Raw genomic sequence first — 22,757 nt, 5'->3', positions numbered from 1 at the left:
TTCCTTCTATACTTAAATGTCTGAGAGAGAAATTGTGTGACTTAGATCTCAGTCATATGCAGCTATTGAACTATAACAGTCACATTTCAACACTCATTGTTATGGGGAAAAGGTGGTGCCCCTCTTTAATATTACCCCTCCATTAACTTATGTTGCCCTCTCCTAGCCTGTAATTCCTCAGTTCCTCTTTATTCCCCTTTTAAAATATTGCCAAACGTACCTTTCTCCAGCCCCCTAAGACCTCATCTGTTCTAAGTTCTCAAAGATAATGGCTAACAATTTCAAGATTAAGGAAGCAACTGAACCAAATACCCTAGGAAGAATTTCATCAGGGTCTATGGACTTGAATACTGTACATCTAATTTGTCTAAATATTCTTTAACCTGTTCTTTCCTTGTTTTGGCTTGTGTTTCTTCCCCATTATTTAATAATAATTGTGCTGAGTATTCCTCACATGGCTAGCAGGGAAAGGGGCATGGCTAGAGAACCACCTTTAATTATTCAAATGGAAAATTCAAAAATCTAAACTTAATCATTAGTATTTAGTTTTTACATGGATTTTTTTTCCAGGACTGATAATAGCTCCAATCCTCTGAGATCCTGCATGCCCCCACTGTTTAATACCTCACAAACTAAGGCCTTGGCTACACTGGTGCTTTACAGCGCTGCAACTTTCTCGCTCAGGGGTGTGAAAAAAACACCCCCCTGAGCGCTGCAAGATACAGCGCTGTAAAGCGCCAGTGTAAACTGTGCCGCAGTGCTGGGAGCGCGGCTCCCAGCGCTGCAAGCTGAACCCCATGAGGATGTGGAGTACATGCAGCGCTGGGAGAGCTCTCTTCCAGCGCTGGCGCTGTGACCACACTCGCACTTTAAAGCGCTGCCGCAGCAGTGCTTTGAAGTTTCAAGTGTAGCCATACCCTAAGATCCTGAAAATCCTTATTTATGCAGCTATATAAGGAGTCTACTGTAAGGACTACTTATGTGAACAAAGGTTTGCAGAGTGAACCCTAAATTTACTTAGATGAAAATAAATTAGTAGTTTTCATTTTTGTTTTTACTGTGTGCTAATGCATGAGAACCAGAAAATGACAATGTGGTAAAATTTGAGCTGTAAACAGTGCAGGGGCATGATTAAATACAAACAACCTATTTTCAGTAACATTTAAGAAAAAATGAAAACAATTCTATTAATAGTGGGTGAACTCCTCAAGATTTGCTCCTAAGGGTTTCATCCTATGAAGTGTTGGGTGTCTCCTAAGAGGAGGGTGCTAATGGCTCTCAGAAAACAGTGGGAGTATTCAGCCTCTCACAGGAATCACCTAGCACTTTGTAGGATCAGGCCCTAAACCATGTCAGACTCAGTAGTAACAGTGATCTGTCATTTGATAGCACCATAATCTATCAGATATAATAATTGTCTACATTAGTGATTTGCTATAGAACAGAATTAAAGTCACTGTTATAAGACCAGAGTTCCCTGCTTTGAAAATACATACTTATCTTTGCCTCATGATTTTTTGAGACCTTAACATTTGAGAAAACAATTCCGCAGACCTTCTCTCTTAAATAGAAATTGAATATAATAGAAATAATGCCAGTTTATGATAGATGGTACTGGACTGCAGAGACATTCAGTGTAATGGAGTACCTATAAATCCACAAGTAGTATTTACAGTGTCCAGTGTATGTAAATTGTTAATGTACATATGCTAATGGGAAGCTAGTGGGAATTTCAAATCAGGCTGAGCATGGCAGAAAACTGCATGGGTGCTTTTGAAAATCCTGCTGGGTCCTTGGGTGCTGTCAAATACTAACTTTTATATCCCGTGGGTCCAACTCTTGAGTCCCAGGATGCATATTTAATAGATATTTGTGCCTTCTCATGGTTTTGAAAATTTTGGTCATAGTGCATAGAAACTATGCTTATCTGATTAACAACTCAGTGTTCCAATATCTAAGCACAGAATGAGAAAAGCTACTTTAATATAACTTAAACAGCAACCAATTCTTCTCTTTGCCTATCCCTGAGATTTTTGTACCAATTCAGGTGCTGGAGAGGATATTGTTCTATTCCAGTAAGCCACAGAGGATTGCTGAAAAGTTTTCTGTGGCTCTAAGGGAGAGGGAGAAGATAGCGGCATTTAGAAACAAACAATTGTGATTGGAAACTATAAGATCAGAGCAATAAAGATTTGAAAATCCCACTTGTGGAGCATCCAGAGGAGGTCTGAACACCAAGTCAGCTTAGACACTCAATATTGACAGCAGATTTTCAAAGAACAATCCCTACGCATTCCCCAACCTGAAAATTCCTCTTATTTTCTGAGCACCCAAAACTGGCCAGACAAATTTTCTGCAGAGTACCTGGCCCAAAGAAAATTCCCCTGTAAGTATCTTGCCCGAGGACATAGAAGAAGTCAGTGTCAGAACTCCTCAGGAGCAAGGACCAACAAAAGGTGGGGGGTAGTTTAAAGATAAGGTAGTCATGTTTCTTATGGATTTATGAGTGTGGAGTTGATGAAAGATGCAAATCCGAGTGCAAACCCATACAGTTATTGAGAAATAACCGATAATCATTATGTAAATCACTATACTCAGATTGGTCATTCAGACTACAGGAATCTCTATAAACAATTAACCACAGAAATGTTGATCAAGTAGTGGTGCAGCATCGCTGTATTCTGATTAGCTAAGACAATTTTTTGTTTCACTAATTGCAACAATGCTATCTTCTACCCCTAAGTGTCACTCCACACTCAGTTTCCATGAAGAAGAGTTCTGTGTAAGCTTGAAAGCTTGTCTCTCTCACCAACAGAAGTTGGTCCAACAACAGATATTGCCTCACCCACCTTGTCTCTCGCATATTCTGGGACCAACACAGCTATAACAACACTGCATATCTCCTGTACTCTGTGATTCCCCTTCTGAACCCAGGCAGCATGGAGAAGGAAGTTGTCTGATTTGAATGCAGAGGGCACATGAGGTGGACTTGGAGGCAGGTGGAGTAAATTGAAATAAGGAGCCCAGGGTGGGAGGGTAGGAGGCCTAAAGCAGGGATTAGGAGCTAGGGTGGGGAGGAAGCCAGATGCAGAGACTGGCAGTGAGAAACAATGGAATGGGAAGAAGATAAGAGGAGAGGAGAGAGAGAGATCTGATAAGGAGCCAGAGGTGAGAGGAGAATGGGCACTTGTGGGGCCAGGAGACAAGTTTAGTCTGCCCTTTTGTAAAGATGAGGCATCTTTGATCTGGAGTTTCTAGAAGCATGTAATTAGCACACAACAGGTCTCTCTCCCCTGGGCATATCTTCAAAAGGTTGGCTTTTGAGGGGGAGAATTTGCATTCCCCTCACATCAAGGTATTTCCTATGTCTACACTACAAAATTAAGTTGACTTACCTACAGCCACTGCAGTAATTAAATCGGCTATTCATGTCCACACTGCCCTCCTTCTGCCAGTGAAGCACATCCTCACCAGGAGCACTTGCACCAACTGAAGTGGAGCATTGTGGGGCGGTGACAGCCATGAGCCCCACCACTCTGGGGCTGACAGCTTGGGCTAGGGCTGTCAAAGGCAGCAACAGGCAATGTAAGCAACATAGTGTCTTCACTGTGTCAACCTAACTATACCAACCTAAGCACTATGCCTCTCACAGAAGTGGAGTTATTAAGTCAGCATAGCAGGCAAGTTAAATCACCGGGAAAAACATTGTAATGTAGATGCTTATGGAGTTAGGTTGACATAAGGATCTGTGGTGTAGACCAGGCCTAAGGAAATCCACTTCACATCTATTGTTCCAAGGAGATCTGTGGATTTACTCATACCTTCCAGAGATTGCATTAATCTTGTCTTCCTGATGAAGTTCTAATAATACATAAACATTTGCATTTCTAATATAATGTACTCCAAACATATTAAATTTAATTCAGTAAGGGTTAACAATTCAACAAAGTAAATTCAGGATATTGTCAGTCTGTCATCTATGTACTCTGGAAATTCAAGTTTTAAATGTATCAAGTTGGGCACCTAAAATTAGCAGATACTTTTGATCTTAATCTCTCTGTGCCTCAGTTCCCCATCTGTAAAACGGGGGTAGTACCATCCCTCACTTCAGAAGTTGTGAAAATAAATTAAATATTTGTGAAGCACTCAGATACTATAGTGATAAGCATAAAAAAGGACATGAGGGTGGAATCAATTATTCTCTCTTCAGAGCAGAATTTGAATAGTGTGCAGTAAATAAGGCCTTGGGTCACACATTGAACAACAGTGCTCACTTAATGAGCAGATATTGTTTTGTCCTCATTGTTCCATGTGTGGCCCAGGGCCTTATTTACTGCATGCCACCCCCTCCACTCCCAGAAGATTATTAAAGTTAAAATAGGGAGTTTGGGCATGTTAGGGGACTTTATAGAGAAAGGCAGGTTAGCTCTTCTTTCATCTCCTTTTCACAGTTTGGTCGGTACGAGGGATAACATCAGAATGGAGCTAAAAAAGCAAAACTAAGCACAAAACCCAGATAAAGCAAACAAAAAATGGACAATATAAAATAATCCAATAAGGAAACTATGGCCACAAATGGACTTTAAAAGAAGCCTTATTGAGGGCGCAGGAACAAACCATCCCGATGTGCAGAAAGAATAGCAAATATGGCAGGAGACCAGCTTGGCTTAACAGAGAAATCTTCAGTGAGCTTAAATACAAAAAGAAATCTTAAAAGAAGTGGAAACTTGGACAGATGACTAGGGAGAAGTATAAAAATATTGCTAGAGCATGCAGGGATATAATCAGGAAGGCCATAGCACATTTGGAGTTGCAGCTAGCAACGGATGCGAAGGGTAACAAGAAGGGTTTCTACAGATATGTTAGCAACAAGAAGAAGGTCAGGGAAAGTGTGGGACCTTTACTGAATGGGGAAGGCAACCTAGTGACAGATGATATAGAAAAAGCTGAAGTACTCAATGCTTTTTTTTACCATGGTCTTCACAGACAAGGTCAGCTCTCAGACTGCTGCACTGGGCAGCAAAGTGAGGGGAGGAGGTGAGCAGCCCTCAGTGGTGAAAGGACAGGTTAATGACTATTTTGAAAAGCTGGAGATGCACAAGTCCATGGGACCAGATGCAATGCATCCAAGGGTGCTGAGTGAGTTGGCTGATGTGATTGCAGAGCCATTGGCAATTATCTTTAAAAACTCATGGCGACTGGGGAAGGTCTTTTGGAAAAAGACAAATAAAGTGCCCATCTTTTAAAGAGTGAAGAAGGAGAATCTGAGGAACTACAGACCAGTCACCTCAGTCCCCAGAAAAATCATGGAGCAGGTCCTCAAGAAATCCATTCTGAAGCACTTGGAGGAGGTGATCAGGAACAGTTAACATGGATTCACCAAGGGCAAGTCATGCCTGACCAACCTGATTGCCTTTCTATGGTGAGTTAACTGGCTCTGTGGATATGAGGAAAGCAGTGGACATGATATACCTTGATTTCAGCAAAGCTTCTGATATGGTTTCCCACTGTATTCTTGCCAGCAAGTTAAAGTAGTATGGATTGGATGAATGGAGTATAAGGTGGATAGAAAGCTGGCTAGATTGTTGGGCTCAACGGATAGTGATCAATGGCTTGATGTCTAGCTGGTAGCCGGAATCAAGCAGAGTGCCCCAGGTCCTGGATCTAGTTTTGTTCAGCATCTTCATTAATGATCTGGATGACAGGATGGATTGCATCTTCAGCAAGTTCGTGGATTACACTAAGTTGGGGGGAGAGGTAGATACACTGGAAGGTAGGGATAGGGTCCAGAGTGACCTAGACAAATTGGAGGATTGGGCCAAAAGAAATTGGATGAGGTTCAACAAGGACAAGTGTAGAATCCTGCACTTAGGATGGAAGAATCCCATGCACTGCCAGAGGCTGGGGACCCACTGGCTAAGTGGCCGTTCTGCAGAAAAGGACCTGGGGATTACAGTGGACGAGAAGCTTGGCATGAGTCAACAGTGTGCCCTTGTTGCCAAGAAGGCTAACGGTATATTGGGCTGCATTAGTAGGAGCATTACCAGAAGACTGAGGGAAGTGTTACTAGCTTTGCCCGTTCCTTTGAGGTATGCTCATTTATTAGGGTTATCTTCTCGGGTGGGGGGCGGGTCTGTACTTCTATCAACGTACTGCTTGTGTCACTTGTGTTCTTATACGGAGCTCTACTTTTCCCCGTTGCAAGTTCCCTCCCAATGCAGCTATCCTGCAGAACCTAGGTTCCCCAGGCCTGGGTTCTTCCAGCCCCAGAATCAGATGAACATACACACATATATTAACAGAGCGCATCTGAGAGGACCGAGTTAATCAGCACTCCCAAGCTAACTACTTATATGTCCCTGGACTCAGTAGGCTGGGTCAAACAGCACCTCCAAGCTGCCACCCTCATATGTTCAAGGTCCAGCGCGTCCTTATCCCCACTTTCACATTATAACTGTTCTGGTAGTAACCCACTTGAGCAAATCCCATAGGATTTTTGGGCACTGCAGGGATCATTTAGCTTAGGTACCAGGAGTGTTGCTGCAGAGCAAATGAGAAAACCAAAAAACACCCACTAGGGAGAGAGAGAGCAAGAGAGAAGCAACCAGCTTAATCATGAAAGTTATTTATTGCGAGGTAATAACCACAGAGGAGCCAACCAAACAAAACAGTTACAATATTAAATCTAACGTAAATTTGAGTATAAAAGTCAGGTTTAGAAAACTATAACTCATCACACAAGTCAGGGTCAGAAGGCTATACCTAGAAAGAGAGAGAGAGAGCTGGGTTCTCACCACTCCATGAAGCTTGAATCAATCAGGGGTTCCAGGTGGTGGTGGTAGCTGAGGGTCCGGGGTGCGGGATGCAGACAGAGCCCCCAGCACCACCAGTCAGGAGAAGATGAAGTCCCAATGGAACTGATTAAGATTTTGGATCCAGGCATCAGAACACTTACTTGAGCATGGGTAGGGATTTTTTGTAGAGAAATAACAAATGTTCAAGGGAGAACACTAGATTTGTTGATGTGTAAACTGATGGCTCAAAGGAGTATACCAAAGTTGTTTTGTTTAGGCTAGACAATGGGAGGTGATTATTACTGACTATGGGCGGTGTTTCTTGGAGGGAGCTCACAATACAATTAGGGAGCTTCACTATTTTGGATACCATTAAAGGATTTATTACTAGAATTGGTCTGATAACTACTGAGCTGGGTGTGTGCAGGCATGGGTTATCACAGAATCATAGAAGATTAGGGTTGGAAGAGACCTGAGGAGGTCATCTAGTCAAACCCCCTGCTCAGTAGAATAGAGGGGAATAGTCACTTCCCTTGATCTGCTGGCAATGCTCCTACTAATGCATTAACATCTGGAGCAGAGATCCCCATCATGCAGTGCTTCCCTGCTTTTCTGGTCCCAGAGTTCTGTGCGGTTCTTGCCTTGGAATCTCTGTTCTCCATTCTGTATGCTAATAGAGATGCCTCCTTGTCCCATCTTCAATGCAAATGAGGCTAAGGGAGTTTCCTTAATCCTGTCACCCTTATCCCAGTGGTTTAGGGGTCTCCCACTGCCTTTTCATTGCTTTTTGTAAGTCTTTCTTCTGATCAGTTTTGGTTCAAGCAGAGGCTGGGGGAAGGAAGATCTTTTGTGAGTTACATAGGCTGAGTACTATGCCCTGGTTCCCCAAGAACACAGAGCTGCTAGATAACAGAAGTAATTATTCCCCTCTATTCTGTACTGGTGAGGCCACATCTAGAGTATTGTATTCAGTTTTGGGCCCCCCACTACAGAAAGGGTGTGGACAAATTGGAGAGAGTCTAGTGGAAGGCAATGAAAATGATTAGGGGGCTGGGACACATAACTTAAGAGGAGAAGCTGAAGGAACTGGTCTTATTTAGTGTGCAGAAGAGAAGAATGAGGTGGGATTTGATAGTAGCCTTCAAGTACCTGAAGGGGGGTTCTAAAGAGGATGGAGCTAGGCTGTTCTTTGTGGTGGCAGATGACAGAACAAGGAGCAATGGACTCAAGTTGCAGTGGGGGAGGTCTAGGTTGGATATTAGGAAAAACTATTTCACTGGGAGGATGGTGAAGCACTGGAATGGGTTACTTAGGAAGGTGGTGGAATCTCCATCCTTAGAGGTTTTTAAGGTCAGGCTTGACAAAGCCCTGGCTGGGATGATTTAGTTGGGGTTGGTCCTGCTTTGAGGAGGACGTTGGACTAGATTACCTCCTGAGGTCTCTTCCAACCTTAAACTTCTATGATTCTATGATTCCTGCAGTCACCTTCAGGGATGGAGTTTCACTGAGAGTCCATTCAGCAAGAAGTCTATAGGGCAAAAATCCAGCCTATCCTAAATGCTTTTGAGAAGCATAAGAGGGGCAAGCACTCAAGCACCTGAAACCTGGATTATCAAGGGCTTTATATACAGTCAGCAAAACCTACAGTTAAATATGTTTCCTTATTAGAAACCAGTGTAGATGGCAGATATTCACAGATTCTATGTTCCTATACCAAGGAGAAAATGGCAGCCACATTATGCAACTGTTGCATCATATTAATCAGTTTCTAGAGAAGCCCCATTTGGAACAAATTATGATAGCTAAACGCACACATGTGAATGACCATAACGATGTCTCTGTTAGAGAGCAGACAATAGATGTTCCAGAGAACCCCGAAATGGCAATAGCCATTATAGAATATTATTGCAAAATGAACTTCCATGCTGAGAGCAATCTAGAACAGGGGTAGGCAACCTATGGCACGCGTGCCGAAGGTGGCACGCGAGCTGATTTTCAGTGGCACTCACACTGCCTGGGTCCTGGCCACCGGTCCAGGGGGCTTTGCATTCTAATTTGATTTTAAATGAAGTTTCTTAAATATTTTGAAACTTTATTCACTTTATATACAACAGTAGTTTAGTTATATATTATAGACTTATAGAAAGAGACCTTCTAAAAAGGTTAAAATGTATTACTGGCATGCGAAACCTTAAATTAGAGTGAATAAATGAAGACTCGGCACACCACTTCTGAAAGGTTGCCGACACCTGATCTAGAATGAACCCTGCCTTCTGAGCCAGACTCACAAGCAAAGGCTTTGCCCTATGAAAAACAGCAGTAGATTCACTGCTTTTAGTGTACTTTGTGTACTAAAAGTCTGAAAAAAGGAAAGCATTTTGCCTCGCTGCTGAATATATTAAATATAAAGTTAGCAAGTCTTGCTAAAATTAATAAGTTCTTTAAAGGCAAGTTGATATGCATAATACTTTAGCCTAATTTCTTCAATGCCACACCATAATCTTTTCTGAGTTACTATTCTTTCCAGAGCTAATCCATATTTATTTCCTTTCTTTGAAATGTTACTATGCTCCATATAGCCAGCTAAATGGATGGAATTAAAGAATCCTAATGCAATGAAGAAGATGGCACGGAGCAGAGGAGTTTGATATATTAGCTGTTCTGAAGCATTTGTGGAATGGATTATACAGAGAAGTGGTTGCAACTTTTTCAAAACAAAACTATGTTTCCAGTAATGAGTGTTTAAGGAAGATATTTGGGGGTGGAATATTTAAACTGTGACATGCTATAAGTGCTGCAAGGAACATAAAGTCTGCTCAGGATAGCCAGAAGTACCATACAAGTGAAGCCATGTATATATAATGGTTAAGACTATGATTTAGTCGCGGGTATTTTTAGTAAAAATCACAGACAGGTCATGGGCAATAACCAAAAAGTCATGGCCAGTGACTTTTACGAAAAATACCCCTAACTAAATCTTACCTGCTGAGGGGGGGAGGCGGTGCCCCAGTGGACGCTGCTGCTCCTGGGGGTGGGGGGCAGCCCAGGGCTCTGCTGCCACTGCTCCAGGCAGGGGGCAGCCTGTGGCCCCACTACTACTGCTGCTCCTCCAGGCGGGGGCGGCCTGTGGCACCGCTGCTGCTCCTGGACCACTACTCCAGGGCAGTGCTCCAGTTGTCTGGGGCCACTGGAACAGCAGTTGGTGTGGCTGGCCCCAGGGCCACCCCAGCTGCTTGGGTAGCCCTGAAGCTTCGGAAGTCCTGGAGGTACTGGAAAGTCATGGAATCTGTGACTTCTATGACCTCCATGAAAGATTTGCAGCCTTAATAATGGTTGGCCCAAGGATCAGATGAGAGACAAGGAACTGTTACATAAAACAGTGTCACTCACTCTCTCATGCCCATCACCCCAATCGGGGTATGGGCCGCCAACAACAGATCTCCAAAGTTCTCGATCCTGGGCCATTCGTTCTAACTGGTTCCAGGTATAGCCCATTTTTTTGCTATCAGCCTCAAGGTCACGTCGCCAGGTGTTTCTTGGACGGCCTCTTTTCCGCTTGCCTTGGGGGTTCCACCGCAGTGCCTGTCTGGTGATGTTAGTTGGCTGCTTGCGTAGTGTATGTCCTATCCAACCCCACCTTCTCCTTCTGATTTCTTCCTCTGCTGGGAGTTGACAAGTCCTCTCCAAGAGGTGGATGTTACTGATGGTGTCTGGCCAGTGGATCTGGAGAATCCTTCTGAGGCAGCTATTTATGAAGGTCTGGATCTTCCTAATGGTTGTTTTGGTTGTCCTTCAGGTTTCAGCTCCATACAGTAGGACTGATTTCACATTGGAGTTGAACAGTCGAAATTTTATTGCCAAAGACAGCTCTCTAAAGCTCCAGATGTTCTTGAGCTGTAAGAAGGCTGCTCTTGCCTTACCAATCCTTACTTTGATATCTGCGTCTGTGCCACCCTGCTGGTCAATGATGCTACCTAGGTAGGTGAAGGACTGCACTTCTTCCAGGGGGCTTCCATTCAATGTGACTGGGTCATTGCTAGTGGAGTTAATCTTAAGGATCTTGGTCTTGTCCTTGTGAATGTTGAGGCCAACCTGTGATGACGTGGCTGCCACTACGTTGATCTTCTCTTGCATCTGCTGTTTACTGTGCGAAAGGAGTGCAAGGTCGTCAGCAAAGTCCAGGTCATCAAGCTGGGTCCACAACGTCCACTGGATTCCGTTCCTACGCTCGTAGGTGGATGTCTTCATAATCCAATCGATGACGAGGAGAAAGAGAAGTGGTGACAACAAGCATCCTTGCCTGACTCCAGTTTGCACCTGGAAGCTGTTAGTAAGCTGCCCTCCATGGATCACTCTACAGTGTATACCGTCATATGAGTTCATGATCAGGTTGACCCCCTTTGCTGGGATGCCGTAGTGCTGAAGGAGCTTTCAAAGGGTCTCACGATCCATGCTATCGAACGCTTTCTCATAGTCAACAAAATTGATGTACAACGAGGAGTTCCACTCTATAGACTGCTCGACTATGATGCGAAGCGTTGCTATCTGGTCCGTGCATGATCTGTTCTGCCGGAAACCTGCCTGTTCATCTCGTAGCTGTGGATCAACAGCATCCTTCATTCTCTCTAAGAGGACTCGGCTGAAGACCTTCCCTGGCACTGACAGGAGTGTGATTCCTCTATAATTGGCATCGTTGCTAAGGTCTCCTTTCTTGGGGATTTTGATGAGATATCCGTCTTTCCAGTCTACCGGAATCACTTCTTCTTCCCATATCTTCTCAAAGAGGGGGTACAGCATTTCCACTGAAGCATCCAGGTCTGCTTTCAGGGCCTCTGCTGGGATGTCATCAGGTCCAGCCGCTTTCCTATTCTTCATCATGGTGATGGCTTTTCTGATCTCGTCTCTGGTTGGTTTATCGCAATTAATTGGGAGGTCCTCGTTAGCTGAGTTGATATCTGGTGGATTTAGTAGTGCTGGTCTGTTCAGGAGTTCCTCAAAGTGCTCCGCCCATCTGTTCATCTGTTGTTCTATTCCTGTTATAGACTTTCCCTGCTTGTCTTTAACAGGACGTTCTGGCTTGCTGAACTTTCCAGACAGTCGCTTGGTAGTATCATACAGCTGTTTCATATTACCGCTGTATGCTGCCTGCTCTGCTTCTGCTGCCAGTTCATCCACATACTCTCTCTTGTCCTTCCTGATATTCCTCTTCACTGCTCTGTGGGCTTCAGCATACTCTTTTTGAGCTTTGGCCTTTGCTGCTCTAGTCCTGCTGTTGTTGACTGCTGCCTTCTTCTTCTTTCTGTCTTCTATCTTGATCAAGGTCTCTGCTGTGATCCACTCTTTCTACTGGTGTTTCTTAATTCCAAGCACTTCCTGGCATACTGACCTAAGTGTGTCTCTCACTTTCTGCCATCTGTTTAGTACACTGTCTTCCTCTTCCTCAGACCAATCCTGTAATACTGAAAACTTATTCTTCAGCCTCAGTCCAAAATCTTCCTTGGTCTTATGGTCCTTCAGATGGCTGACGTTGTACTTCACTCTTCTGTCTGAAGTGTCTATCCAGTTCTTTTTCAGCTTCAGCTTCAATCTGGCCACCACTAAGTGATGGTCGGACGCCGCGTCTGCTCCTCTTCTAACTCTAACATCCTGCAAAGATCTTCTAAACTTCTTACTAATGCAGACATGATCGATCTGATTTTCTGTTGTGCCTGCTGGTGATACCCAGGTACTCTTGTGGATCCGCTTGTGAGGAAAGATGCTACCTCCTATGACCAGGTTGTTAAGTGCACACAAATCCACAAATCTCTCTCCATTCTCACTCATCTCTCCCAGAGCGTGGGTCCCCATGACTTGTTCGTATCTTGTGTTGTCAAGTCCAATTTTGGCATTAAAGTCTCCCATAAGGATGATGATGTCTTTGTCTGGGAGAATCTCTAATATTTTCTGGAGTCTGTTGTAAAAATAATCTTTGTCCTCCTCTTCGCTATCATTAGTTGGAGCATAGCACTGAACAACATTCATCTTAATCCTCTTCATTTTAGTTCTGAAGGATGCTGTGATGATCCTGGGACCATGTGCCTCCCAACCAATCAGTGCTCTCTGTGCCTGCTTGGACAACATGAAGCCTACTCCCTGTGTGTGGGGTGCGTCGCTCTCTTCATGTCCTGAATACAGCAACAACTGTCCTGTCAACAGTCGTCCCTGCCCCGCTTGCGTCCATCTTGTCTCGCTAATGCCTAATAGGGTCAGGTTGTTGCTCCTCATCTCTGCTGCAACCTGCGCCGTCTTTCCTGATTCGTACATGGTCCTCACGTTCCATGTGCCTATGGTAATCCTCCTGGTTGCAAGAAGGGTAATCGGCTTAGTGGCTTCCTCACGGCTTTTACCACCCAGCGTCATGCATCTTCGAATGGAAGACCCTTCTTTTTCCAGGGTAAAAGTCTCTGTTGTCTCTATTGTTGGCGTTTCTGTAGCAGGTTGATTTTTATGGGGTGGAGTTGCTAGCCCCACGCCCAACCCTCCTCCTTTATCCTGACTTGGGACAGACAGATGGCCCCAAAGGACCTCTCTGGTGGAGTTATAAAACAGTGTGGGTGAGGTAATATCTTTTATCATACCAACTTCTGTTGGTGAGACACAAGCTTTTGTGCTGACATGGAGCTCTTTTTCGAGGGACCATTCAAGGTGAAGTGATCCTTTAACACCTCTCCAGTTATAAGGAGAAAAGGAAAAAAAGCTTGGAGGGGAGTTAAGTGGGTTATAGATTGCTGTAATAAGCCATAATTCCAAGGTCTCTATTCACACCAGGATTTCTAGTATCTAGGGCAAGTTATGAATTTAAGCTCCCAGGCTCATCTTTTGAAGGGTTGTGAAGGTTTCATTTGAAGATGAGGACTGGGAGGTCACACATATGCCTATCACAGCCTGTGGCATACCACATCCATGCATTAAGTGCCCCAAAAAACAGCTATATGGTTGAGATGAGACAGAATCCCTGCACTCTCAAATGAACTCACACAGAAAAATAAGACAAAAACACCCTATCACCTGCAGGTGAACACTTTTCACAAAATGATCACTCTATATCTGACCTATTCAGTCCTGACAGGAGCATCAGATTAAGTAGCAGAACTAATTCCCCAGCTGGACCACAAGGAGGTGCTGCTGAGCAGTGAGTAAAGCAACCCCATCACACTCAGGCTAGTGGGGCTGTAAAATTGGGCACAGGTTGGAAGCCAAGCTCACAGAGTCTCAGAGAAGTGAGGGTCCCAGACACCTGGCTCCAGCCTGCGCCCGAACATCTACACTGCTATTTTACAGAGAGCCAGAGTCATCTGACATATGCCAGCCACAGGTTTTTATTTGCAGTGTAAACATACCCTTTGAGCATGGGCGGCGGGTATAACAGACTGGGAAAGGTTCTGCCTCCCCTGGCTGCAGTCACTCCCATGGGATGCTGGGTTGAGGCTACTCCCACCCTGGGCTGGCCAGCGCGGCTGGGACTGCTCCAGCCAGGGCTTGGGTTCGTCAGCCAGCTAGGGCTGGCCCAGGGCTCCTCTGGAGGTGGAGGAGGCAGTGTGTGGCTCGGAATTCTGCCAGCCCAGGGCTTCTCTGGCCGCAGGGAGGTTGGGGGGCTCCGGTGACAGGGGTGGAGCCTTGTGCATAAGGGGTGGAGTTGCAAGGCTAGCCTCCCCGAAGGGCTGAGTCCACCTGCCGCCCATGCATTTGAGTACTTTTCCCAGACCTGAAGAAGAATGCTGAGTAAGCTAGAAAGCTTGTCTCCCCCACTAACAGAAATTGGTCCAGTAGAAGATATTACCTCAGCCACTTTGTTTCTCTAATATCCTGGGACCAACTCAGCTACAACACCACTGCATACATAAACATTTATTTACGAATAAAAATGAAAAGGCCCAGGTGAAAAAATTAAAAGCAAAATCAGTTGAGCTGGGTGCCTGGCACTGGGAGAGGAACTAGACAAAACTGCAAATTCTGATACATGATAGGCTAATATGATAATTACACACTATATTTATCTAAAGAAGTTAAACATGGTGGAGAAACAAAATACATAAAGAGTCTACTGAAATAAAACATCTAGATGGGGAAGACCATAAACATACCTGTAAATCACAGGTAATAAAAATATACTAACGGGCACGTGCTAACAAGTTTTCTGATGAAAACCATTATAGTGATGTCAGCATCCTGAACAAAATCAGGGAGGCAACAACAAAACAGAGTAGTGACAGATGCCAGATTTTGGGTTTTTTGTTGGAGGGAGAGGCAAAAAAGTCCTAGAAAGGGAGAAGTTATTGACATCAATAACACAACATGACTTCTAGCTACCACATATAAACAAAGTGACTGATAGGATGTAGTTTGGAGAAATAATTTCTTGTCTATCATAACATTTGTTTGTAACAGCTGGGTCTGCATCATACAAGACTTAGTCCTAAATACACAAATTCACATGCTTGAGCTTTTAAATGATCATACAATATCATTGCATTTGACATCTGTCATAAACATACAGCTAAGGGTAACAGAAAATCCCTTCTGAGAAGCTATACTGAATTTTTACCTGTAAGAGGTTAAGAAGCTCAAATAACCTGATTGGCACCTGAGCAAAAGGACCAATAAGGAAAGAAGATACTTTAAAATCTGGGGAGGTGGGGGGTTGTTTGTGCTCTCTTTGTTGTTCCCTCTCTGGATGGAGAGAGAGACCAGGCAGGAAAAACATCTGAAAACATACCTGAAATGAGCATCTAAGATTACAAAAATTGTAAGTAAGGGCAAGGAAATGCATTAAATTATCTCTTGTTTTAGCTTGTGAATTTTCTCTATGCTAAGAGAGAGGTTTATTCCTGTTTTTTGTAACTTTGAAGCTTAGCCTAGAGGGGAATCCTCTGCGTTTTAAATCATTTTATTACCCTGTAAAGTTACCGTCCATTCTAATTTTTGCAGGTGTGATTTTCTTGTTTATATAAATAAAATTCTTCTTTTAAGAACCTCATTGATTTTCAGTGTCCTAATAACCCAGGGGTTTGGTCTGTGCTCACATTGTAACCAATTGGTTAGCATATTATTCTCAAGCCTCCCCAGGAAAGGGGGTGAAGGGGCTTGGGGGAATATTTTTTGGGGAATAGGGACTTCAAGTGGCCCTTTTCCTGAATTTTTGTCTAAATCACTTGGTGGTGGCAGCAATGCCATCCAAGGACAAGGAAAGAATCTGCCCTGGGAAAGTTTTTAACCTAAGCTGGTAGAAATAAGCTTGGGGGGGGGGGTCTTTCATGCAGGTCCCCACATCTGTACCCCAGAGTTCAGAGTGGGAAGAGAACCCTGACAACATCCTTGCAAGAGTAAAACTATAGCTTCTTTGTAAACATCAACTGTTCATGAAACTTAGTATTAATCAGTCATAGTTTGACAGGAAAAGGAAATTACAACCCATAGAATAACATAAGTACTGCTTAAGAAACAAAGCCTTATAGTCACAGATGGGCTTACATATCTCAAAAGAAAAGAGGGGAAAACAGTATATGATCAGAGTTTATTCAGACCCAAAAACTATTTTAAAAGGAATTCAGTGTACATGAAGCATATAGAATATAATATACATTAAGATGGTGTTAAGAGAAAATGCAAAGGACATTGTGATACAGATGTTTAGATCCTGCCTAATGTTGGAGAGCTGGAGGATTAAAAACGGAGTGGAAGAGTGACAGATGACTGCCCTTATTCCAGACCCTATGTAAGACTTATATACGTGTTCAACTTCACACATGGAGTTTAATAGTTCTGTAGTCCTATTAAAGTTGATGGGACAGTGACTGGTTATGTGCTTTAATAAAGTTAAGCATGTGCTTAAGTCTTCATATTGGGGCCTTACTGACCTCCCTCTCCTCTTCGCATCAGCAAATGGGAAAAGCATCTTGCCCTTTGCTGGCACAGCTGCCAGACTCCACTCACAGCTCCCAGCCAATAAGAAAGGAGCATGTGGATGAAATCCTTCTATGTGAAATTCTGCTCCTCTGGCTCAGGTTGGAGTGTGGATCTTTGGCCAGAGGCATTTGACCCATAACTAGTTTCACAGGTTTGGCCCTACCATGGCTTAAAAGAACCTCTCCTGCTAATGGTTAAAGCTACATTTTATACATGGTAATGATGGCTACAATGATCCAAGCCACATGATGCAGTCTTCTCAGTACTTCATTGTTTCTACAGAACTGCTCAGATCCACAGGTTTTCAAAAAGATACATGCTGCACAAACCCACTAAGTATACATCTGAGTGCAAAAGCTCCACTGCTTATGTATTCAATTGTTAAGGGTGACATGCTTGTTTTTTTAATTAGAAAAAATGTTGCTGATTAAAGGAATGTTAAAGGTGGTAAAGTCATGGAAAAGTGAAAGGGTCTTAAACGTAACACACAAAGGGGAAAAAACGATTCTCCCCCCCCCCCGCCTTCCGTGAGGTGTCCAAAGCAGGCCTGAGAGGTGTTTTCTTTTTGCCTTTTAAATAAAAAAAACCTCACTTCCCTGTTTTTGCTGGAGGACTTCTTAAAGGATTGGAGAATTGGAGTGAGACCATTCTCTCAGTCCTCAGTTAAAGGACAGGTATGCTGAATTATTAACAAAGAGCTTTTCCTCCAGGTGTTCATCATGTGTTTGGTTTAAAATGATATTAACAGAACACAAGGTTATGAACAGTTTGACTAAAATCCCTCCCCCTCCCTCCCTCAATATACAATTCTGGTCTCCATTTCGCATTTCCTATGATGATATAATCCTACTAGTTCTTCAGTCTTCCAGGGAGGCTCCAGCAAAACCATAGAAGTTAAAATGTATCTAATGAAATGCCCTTACAGAACTTCTTTGCATATCATACAAGCAAAACAAAAACCTTTGTATACCTTTATTTATGAGCAATTATTTTGTGAATAACAGAAATCATATGAGATTTCTTTACATCAGTATTTATAAACAGTACCAAAAACAAATAATGGAACAGATTCTGACTGACACCCAGCCCCTGAGCAGAGCCTGAATGGAAGCCATCAGATCTCCTTAGCTGGGAATCACTCTGGTAGCCATATATGGTTCATACACACCACTTCCCAGTCTCAGTCTAGAAGCAAAGGCGGCACTGGCCACAGCACACCGTAGTCTAGCAATCCCCAGATAGTGGAAAACCCCTTGGGGTTGCTACGATTTTGAGTACTTTAGAGTAGTTCCTATGTTGCTCTAAATTAAAATAGGGCCAAGACTTGCATCAAGCCAGCCCTAGAATCCATGCAGCTGTAACTGATTCCTTTGTACTTTCTGTCTCAGCTGCACTCAGGAAACAGGGAGCAGATGAAAAATCTATTGTTATATACGCAGTCCAAATTCCCCCCACGCAGCTAGTGCTTAAATACTACCATAGGCATAATAGAAAAGGTCTAGATTTGATAGATACGCATTTCAGAAAAACAAAATATGCAAACCTTATCTTAACAGTCTGTCTAGATTTAATAGAAACTCTCTTCAGTCCATCAACACTTAGAGATGTTTGTGTTTTCAGTATGTTGGATTTTTCAGCCATTAGTGAGTCCTTGGGCTTTCAAACCAGGCCTTGTACAAAGTGCTTTCACCTGACTGGGTTTCTGCAGGAGTTCTGAGTAAAGGCAATACCCAGTACTCCTCCTCTGAACATCCCCCCTCAGAATTCATAGCTAAACTCAACATTTGTGGCCTCTGGCCAACCACCTCTGAATAAACTTCTAACAGTTTAGCCCTATTACCAGCCTTCCTCCAAACAATGATGTACAAAATGCAATGTAGTGTTACCATGGTGATGACATCACCATTGCCATATCATTGTAGGACTGAGGATGCCAGCTTTACAACACTGAATGGAAGTTTTTAAAATGCTGGGGAAAGCGACTGTGTTTTAACTATACCAGAGTATTTCTGTGTTGTAACCGGGTTCCTCAACACATTAGTATTTATAATACATATTGGAACTAATATTTGAAAATCATTAATATGGGAAATCACCCAACACCAGTTTAACCATAAATTCCTTTATTCAGTCCAAAGGCCAAATGGTACATTATGCAATAACTCTAAACACGTCTAACAGCCTAAAAATAAGCAGTCATTACAGCCAATACAGTAACAAAGTATTCATAAACACGCGATCAATATAGGTACAAATAGGCCAGACCTAAGGACGACCGTCTCATTTTGGTGTATTCCAGCATGATCAGGTAGGGTCTGACAAAGAACATTCAGATTTATAGCTCTTTCTACCCTTCATCTAACTTAGCAAAAACCCAGTCTGAAGCAGTTTATTCTTGCTACTTTTCTTCCTCAAAGGCCTTCCTTTCTGATCTTCTCTTCCCTCCCCATTCTCACCAGCAGAACAAGAGGGAAGGTTTAGGCCTGTTTCTTTTCAGGCAGTTTTTCTTTGTCTTGTTACTGCAACTCTTTATTTTATTAGTTACATCCTATATATGTCCTTCCCCACTACAAGTAATACTGCTTACTATTCCAAGGACTTTCTTTTACTTGCTGGTTGGAGCCTTCTCCCTACTAGACACAAACTATAAAGTAAATGTTATTTTCTCACAATATACTGAAGTTCAGTTTGGAAAAGTAACATTTTGTCCTTGACATTCCCACAAAGATCTTTTCTGTGCTCTGCACTGAGCTAGTTGAGATAATAGCCCTCTGTGTCTTGTCCTGTTCCAGGCCCCTTGACCTCTACTGGCTGCAATACTCCCACAGCTTGCCCACACCGCAGCAGATGCCCTGGCCCAATGTACCTTCACGAACCGTTCCAAGAGGAAGCATTTCCATATGAACTTATGGTTGAAGTTCTGGACAGGACCAACAGTCTGGTCCAGTGCCAAGAGAAAGGGACTTGCAGCTAAAGGAGAGACATTGAAGAAAGACTCAGGCTGGTGGCACACCTTGAGGATGCGGTTTCAGCGTGGCAGCAGGCACTAGATTCACAGCTCCTGGAACAGGAATGGCAGTTAAGGGAGGAGCTCAGGGCTCAGCAGAAAGAGCTGTTTGAGAGGCTGATATCACTAATGGCTGCAAGAGTATTGGCTCTTGCTGCATCATCCATACCATGGCTTGAGTCCCCTGTGTGGTAGGATGTGATGCAGTCCAGAAACAGCTTGGAAAACTCCATGGCTGGGTTGCCCATGCAATCAAACCCCAGGAGTGGCTGGGCAGAGCAACTTTATCCCATGCAGCCCTCCATATTGAACCCCTCTCCTGGGGTTGCCTCCACCCCAACCTGGGCACCAAGTACACAACAAATGGGGAAAGAAAGAAAAAAAGAATGGGGGGTAGAGGACATGCAATGGTAGGATGTTTCTGTCTTGCACGTGGTTTCACTGTTTGCATTATTCATGCACTTTGTTTTTCTGTTTTTGTTTTGTTTTGGTTTGTTTTTTTTAAGAGACTGTTATTACTGATGTTTTTAGTGTGGTAATGTCAGCTGGCCTGCCTGGCAGTGGGTGAGTGTTGTATTTTCCCAATACATATTTATAAATAAACGTATTTCTAATTAATCAAGAAAGTTTATCACTGTATCACATCATACAATCTGTATTTAAAATAATAAAGGTGAACACATGGTCAAGGACAATTAGGAATTAGTTTGCAAACACTGTTTCTCCATATGTTTATCTCAGTGGTTCTCAGACTTATTTGATCGATAACCCTTTCTTTGTGTCTGTAATCATTTACATGCCCCCTAAGTACATGCTGCCATCCAGCTGCAAAGGCAAAGTGGAGAGCAGTGGCTGCCGGTTGAGCACCCAGCTCTGAAGGCAGTACCATGTCAGCAGCAGCACAGAAGTAATGGTGGCAATGTGAAAAGTGATATTTGTCAAATTCCCACATCTCCCTTAGCAGGCGCGCCCCATAGTTTGAGAACTGCTGATCTACATCAATCCATACTATGATCCACACCACATTTATAAGTATATTGCATGGCAATCAACACCCACCTCCCCAAGCATTGAAACCCACCACAATCAATGAGCCCATCTCCATCTCGCACAAACACATTCATAAAGGTACTATTTTCCCCACTTCCATTGAGCCAGGCAAGTCCATAACATGAGAGCACAAAGCATCCCTGACTTCTATTGCCCAGGTGCATCTAGCTCCAGATGTGCTAGGTGGACTTTCTGACTGAGTATACCAATTCAGTGGCCCCTCGTTGTCATGAGTCCATTCAGCAGAAAGTGGCTCACCTCTGGCTTCACAAAGATTGTAAAGAATACAGCAAGCCACAGTAAGGCAGACAGCATTGATGGCACTGGAATCCAAATGGGTCTGTAGACATCTCCAACAGGATTTCACTGTGCCAAAAGCACATTCAACAACCATTCTACATCTGCTGAGAGTGTAATTAAACCTTCTTTTGCCAGGGCCTCTTAAATCACGATACAATTTCAAAAACCAAGATGTATAACCGCGTCTTTTGGTGGGAATAGTGTCTGAGCCTGTCCATAAATATAGACTACAATGGGCAAAAAACTCTGTCATCATGAATTTCCCCAGTGCAACCCATGTTGACATTTTAAATCTCCTTCTGTGGTCCACAAGGGCCTGCATAACAATGGAGTAGTACCCTTTGCAGTTTAAGTACTCATGAGTCCCATCAATGAGACAGTTAGGAAACTACATTCTCTCAAAGCCAGCAATTACTACAGCAGTGGTTTTCAAACTGCGGGTTGCAACCCAGTACTGGGTCATGGAATGTAAGGCACTGGGTCACGGCGGCTCTGGTCAGCACTGCCAACTGGGCCATTAAAAGTCCCATTGGCAGTGCTGCCTGGCTAAGATAGGCTAGTCCCTACCTGTTCTGACACCGCACTGTGCTCCGGAAGCGGCCAGCAGAAGTTACAGCTCCTAAGCGGGGGGACCAAGGGACTCTCCGCTCTGCTCCTGACCAGAGCACTGACTCCGCAGTCCCATTGGCCAGAAACCAGCCAGTAGGAGATGGGGGGGGCGGTGCCTGCGGGTGAGAGCTGCGTGGGGCTGCTTACGCGCCTCCACCTAAGAGCCGGACCTGCTGCTGGCCGCTTCCAGGGCGCAGCATGGTCCGCGGTGCCAGGACAGGCAGGAAGCTTGCCTTAGCACCCCCGCTGCACTGCTGACCAGAAGCTGCCTGAGGTAAGCCCGTGCCCCAACCCCATGCCCCAATCTCCTGCCTCCCCACAAACCCGGAGCCCCTTCCTGCACATCAAACCTCTCATCCCTGGCCCCACCCCAGAGCCTGCGGCCCCAGGCAAGAGCCCTGACCCCCCTCCAGCACCTCAATCTCCTGCCCCAGCCCTGAGCCCCCTCAAACCCAGAATTTTCTCCTTCATCCCAAACCCCTCACCCCCATCCCGCACCTCCATCCCAGAGCCCTGACACCCCAACCCCCTGCCCCAGCCCAGAGGCCCCTCCCACACCCTGAACCCCTCATTCCTGGCCCCATCCTTCAGCCCTGCACACAACCCTCTGCCCCAACCCTGAGCCCCTCTCACACTCCAAAACGCTCATCCCCAGCTCCGTTCAGTTATGGGTATCAATAATTTTCTTCAACTGAGTCACCAGAAAAAAAGTTTGAAAACCACTGTTCTACAGGATGGTCTTTTATGCCCACCATTTTGGGATAAACCACATTCAAGCCTGGATTAGAAAAATTTTAACCTAGGGTTAACAACTAGTGTTGATGCTTAAGCCCTGGGTTCTCTAACCCAGGGTCAGATGACTCAAGTCCCATGAACTCAGAGTTTACATTGCAATGTAGACATACCCCTTGTGTCCAGACCTGTTTTTTGGACTTCTTATGGCTTGTTTTCACTTAGCAAAAATGTGTGTTCTGAATTTCTGTTAAAATGACACATTCACTAGGAATTTAGCTAACATGAGTTCGCTTTTTTTCCTAGTGAAGATGAATACA

The sequence above is a fragment of the Gopherus flavomarginatus genome, chromosome 1 (assembly GCF_025201925.1).
Source record: "Gopherus flavomarginatus isolate rGopFla2 chromosome 1, rGopFla2.mat.asm, whole genome shotgun sequence".
Classification (NCBI taxonomy): Eukaryota; Metazoa; Chordata; order Testudines; family Testudinidae; genus Gopherus; species Gopherus flavomarginatus.
The sequence above is the reverse complement of the archived record's forward strand: the minus strand, read 5'-3'. Positions refer to the sequence as shown.